General features: G+C 42.4%; 1 protein-coding gene across 1 annotated transcript in view; it reads right to left on the reverse strand.

Moving 5' to 3' along the window:
- Rab9b (RAB9B, member RAS oncogene family) overlaps positions 1-4,841 on the reverse strand; it is a 10,919-nt gene extending 6,078 nt beyond the window's left edge. The window contains exon 1 of the mRNA XM_031368459.1: positions 4,624-4,841. The gene's annotated coding sequence lies outside the window, so the exon portion shown is untranslated. The remainder of the gene's footprint in view (positions 1-4,623) is intronic.
- Positions 4,842-5,107: the final 266 nt, after the last annotated feature.

Consider the following 5,107-nt stretch of genomic DNA (forward strand, 5'->3'; position numbering starts at 1 on the left):
ATTCCCCTACACTGGGGCACCAAACCCTCACAGGGCCGAGGTCCTTTCCTCTCATTGATGATCGAATTGTTAGCAGAGTTTTTCATTCCCCGTTTTGCTTGTCTTTTCTTTTGATATGCTTGGGTGGGAGGGACATAGGGCCTCAGTGAGCTGAAAAAGTCCTCAACCAGTGAGCTATGTTCCCACTTCATACTTCTTTTTTGTGGGTTTGTTTGTTTGGTTTTGTTTTTCGAGACAGGGTTTCTCTGTGTAGCCCTGGCTGTCCTGGAACTCACTCTGTAGACCAGGCTGGCCTCGAACTCAGAATTCCGCCTGCCTCTCCTTCCCAAGTGCTGGGATTAAAGGCGTGCGCCACCAGTGTCCAGCTTCATACTTGATTTTTAATACTAGTCTGTAGTATAATTTCATAGTTCAAAACTCTTCAACTTTCACTTTTAAAAGCGACAGAAGAAAGTACACATTTATGTAAACTATAGATGGCTGGTATTAATGGTACCTAGAAAACAGGTGTTACCATCATTAAATAACTCATTACCCCTATTTTCCCAGCTGTGGATAAACTCAATCGATGGGTCAAAAAAAGTAAATATGAAAACTAAATGCCCACCTCTGGGAATAATGATTAGTATTCATGACAATTTGAGAGTTCTCTAATTGGAAATATGCACACGTAACTCTAGGTAAATAAACTGTATGCTATGGGTGAAAAGGTAAAAGAGAGTCTTCCTTGCTACTATGCCATGGATTTGTTTGATGAAGATATTAGCTCCTCCTTGATCTTTAATGTGTAGCAATGCCTGACTCCCTGACAATTTCTAAGTATCTGCATAGACTCTCGAGAGTGCTAAAAGGATCTTCAGTTCTAATCCTTCTACTGTTGTTTAAGAGAACATTGAATGCTTACTGTATGTTCTTGTCATTACCAAGGGGATCCTTTATATCAGGGGTTCTCAACCTTCCCAGTGCTGCAACCCTTTAATACAGTTCCTCATGTTGTGGTGGCCCCCAATCATAAATTTATTTTTCTTGCTACTTCCTGACTGTATATACTTCCTTACTTGCTGCTGTTATAAATCATAATGTAAATCTCTGATATACAGAATATGTGCAACACTTATGTGCAACACCTGTGAAAGTTTTTTTGACCTCCTCTAACAAAGGGGTCATGACTTACAGTTTGAGACCCTCTCCTGTACATCCTCCCCCACCATTGCTAATACCCATTTATTGCTAAAAGTAGAAAAATACACAGTTCAGGTTAGTCTCCTTGCCTTCAGTCACTAAATCCTGCTGACTTGGCCCCAAATGCCAATTTCTACTCCTCTATTTCCACCTGTTTTAAAAATTGGAGTCTTGCTGTGTTGGCCAGGCTGGTGTCAGACTTACGGTCTCAAGAAATTTATCCTTTTTTCTACTCCATGCTTCAAAATAAGTGGAGTTACAGGCATTTATCATTACTCATGGTTCTGTTACCCTTTAGCCAACATCTTCTTACATCTAAGTTATGTGAGCCTTTCAGATTTTCTGTTCCTACCTCTGGTTTCTCTCCACCCAATCTATTTCGCAAAGGTTTAATAGCACTGAATACCCAATAGATATAGACTTCTTTGGAAACGTTTAAGACAAGGATTTGCCCATAAGGGACTTACAAATAAACACCTAAGCTTGAATCTCACCATAGGGAGTAAGGATAGACCCCACTGGTGGGAGAACTTGTCTAATGTGTATGAGATTCTGGGCTGAATTCTCAGGAGACTTCTATTTCATACTAGAGAGAGTAGGATAACTACTGCTCAGCACAATCAATTATATATTTTAAAATAATCAGAATTGAGGAGGTACCTCAATTAATCGGTAGAGTATTTGAATGCCCTGAGTTTGACCCAGAGCACCACATAAAACCAGACATGGTGGCAGATATGTGTAACTGTAGCACTCAGGAAATGGACGCAAGAAGATCAGAGGTTCGAGATCATACTCAGCTAGAGGAGTTCAAGGCCATTCTGGAGTACATAAGGACTTGCAGAGAGGAGTTAGTGCTTGACAGATATGGGAAGGAGATAAGAGAGTACTGAAGGTGACAATAATCACAATGCATTACATACCTGTATGGAATTGGCAATGATCAAATTCAATAAAAATTTAAAAAGGAAAATAAAATTTTTCCACTGGGTCCTTTGTAGGAAAAAAAGACCCAGATTACGAAAGTCCCCCATATACAGAAATTAGTAATACTAAAGGAAATGAAGGCAATTATTACCCTTTGATCATTAAACATTGCATATTTGTATCAAATGATCATATTGTACCCCACAAATATGTCTTCTTTTACATCTCAATAAAACCTCTCATTATTTGCAGTTGATATTATCTCACTGTCTGATGTTAACAGACTTCTTTTTTAAAAAATCTGTCTTTCATGCAGAACTAATTTAAAATTTTTGAATAGTGAGTTATATGCTCGTGTATATTTTGAAGTCTTTTCAGCAGGTGGTACCAGAATCCATCATGACAATAAGCAATAAATATTTATGATTTAATAGATTAAGTAGATACCCCAAATTAATGTCTTGGAATTTATGCTAAAAATTAATCCATGGTCCTGTAAGATATCCAAATGTCATCACATATAATGTAACCAAAAATACAAATTATGAATTCATCTGGATCCCTTTCCAGACAGTACTTAACAGAAATTCCACCTGTTGAAAGTCAATGAAAGATTTTCAGTTTCCCTTTTGCTATACTCACATTTTAAAATAAATACGTATTTCCAACAGTATCTCCATTCCTACCAAAATCAAGAGAAAACAATGATATCTATTTTGTTTTCAGTGGATGCTGTCATCTCTGTTATTTTTGAAGATGAAAATGATATACGTCAATACATATTTAAACGGAAATGAACCAGCACAGTATAAAAATCAACGAATTTAACTTCCTTCTCCCAGGAGATGCCAAATTTGATCCAATATAAAAAGAAAGAAAGCATTAAGCAGAGAGGAGGATTTTTTTGATAACAACAAAAATATCTAACACGAAGGTGAAATTCAGTATGGCTCCCATATCAGACTAGATCTGAGCGAGATAATCTTTTTTTTTCTTTTCTTTTCCTTTTTTTTTTTCACTGTGCCGCAAGCATTCTACCACTAAGCTACATTTCCAGCCCTTGGACCACACTATTTACTCTAATTTTGGTCCCATTAAGAGAAATATCTGGCTCTGATTCAAATATTGTCTTGGATAATAAGATGTATTGGAAACTCATATAACCAATATTCCCAGTTCTTTCTTCTTCGGTGCACTTGAAACCTTTTGAATCAGCTAGGCTTGCACCCATACAGGCTTATTAAAATTACCGTATTTAGCTGGGGGTGCTTGAGATTGGGAGCAGAGGCAATAAAACAAAGCTTGAACCTTTTAAAATAATGCATGCTATTGTAGTTATGGAGAGAGAAAAAAAGACACAAGAAAATTGGCAGCATCAGTTCAGTTTCCATGGTGTGGAATGATGCTCGCAATCAGTAGCACAGGTTGGTTGGGAGCAAGCCTTTACAGGGGTGAGTACGGCAGGGCTTGATGGGAGAAGAGAGGGGGGTAGACAATGGATGAGAGTGGCCTTGATGGAAATCTGCACAGGGGAGGGGGACATGGTTGGAGCTGTGAGCAAAGCCCATCTTACGGCGACATGATGATTGGGGCTATTCAGTTTACTATCTAATCCTGAAATAATAATCAGAAATACTGCACCGAAGAAATGGGTGTGGCTTTCTTTAATGTATGTAAAAACCAACACGAGAAAGAATTGATCTTCAAGACCCTCTAATTTAAATGGCGTAGGTTGCTTCCCATACAACCTGATGCTGGGAAGGAGGTTGTTTTACAGCGGCGGGGAAGTCCTGTGACGCACTCAATTTACTTCGCAGAGCTCAGTTATCAGCTACACCCATGCTATAAAGTCTAGATGCCATAGTCGTCATGCCAGCAAAATGCTATTTCTAACTTCATGCTTGCATTTACATCATATATGAAACGAAATGTTCAATGTGGAAATTCAGGTCTAATATTTCACTCTTAGTAACAGTTCTGAGCCAATACACCCAAAGACACACTTGATAGGAACTTGGCACTATCCCCAGGCCACGTCTTCCTTAATAGGCTGCCTGAAAGTCAAGATTTTCAGGACACTAATAAAACGTCCTTAGGAGACCAGGAATGCTGGCATCTCTACATCAGGAACACTGTTTTAATATTGGGAACTTAAAAGTGAAATATCACGCATAGTCCCAACTACCTCAGACCTAGGTCCTCTCACCTCATCCTCAGCTCCTAGAGCCAGTCTGTGGCGCATGCTCAGTGAACCACACCCGCTCCCCAAGGAGCCCTGAGCCTCTCTGCCCCGTCTGGCAGCCACTCCAGATTACTCAGCAACGCCCCCCCACCACCATCACCCACCTCGGACTATAACCTCAGCAGCTTCTAGGCCCCTTTACTGAGGTGCCAGTCACCCCAGCGATGACCTAAACTGTCCTTTCTCCCTCCTCCCACAGGCCCCCCCACCTCCTGGCCTCCCGGGTCCGCCAGCCCTAGTCTCCTCTTCAAGCCCACTCGCAGACACCTTACCCAACACAATGGGGAGGAGAGAGGACAAGGCTACAGATGCCAGGCAGGTCAGCTCTGCGTGCTCCTAGCCTGGCTCCTCGGCGACCCGGTCACAGCTTGCGTTGCCACCTCGTCCTCAACGGGGCAGCAAGTGCAGCTTGGACCTCGGTGGCCTGACAGCTGCCGCTCGCTCCCGCTGCTGCTGCCGCCGCGCAGCGTCTCGCGCCCGCGCCCGCGCCCGCCAGGGGAGGGGGCGGGGCTCGCGCCGCCTCCTCGTGCCCCCTTCTCTGCGCCGGGAACCCACTGCAGCCGCCTCCTGCCACCTCTTGTAAAGTGTGCCCTGGCTGGCTTGCTCTTCCTTCCTGCTCCTTGTCCAACCCAAATCTCCCTGTCTTTCTCCCCGTCCCAACTGATTAGAAGTCACAGTGACAATGGCCCATCAAATAATTGCTCTGGCATCTTAGCTTGTCTTCTGCCTAGGGCCTAAAGTCTCAGGCAGAGCCAG

Source organism: Mastomys coucha, chromosome X (genome assembly GCF_008632895.1).
Source record: "Mastomys coucha isolate ucsf_1 chromosome X, UCSF_Mcou_1, whole genome shotgun sequence".
Classification (NCBI taxonomy): domain Eukaryota; kingdom Metazoa; phylum Chordata; class Mammalia; order Rodentia; family Muridae; genus Mastomys; species Mastomys coucha.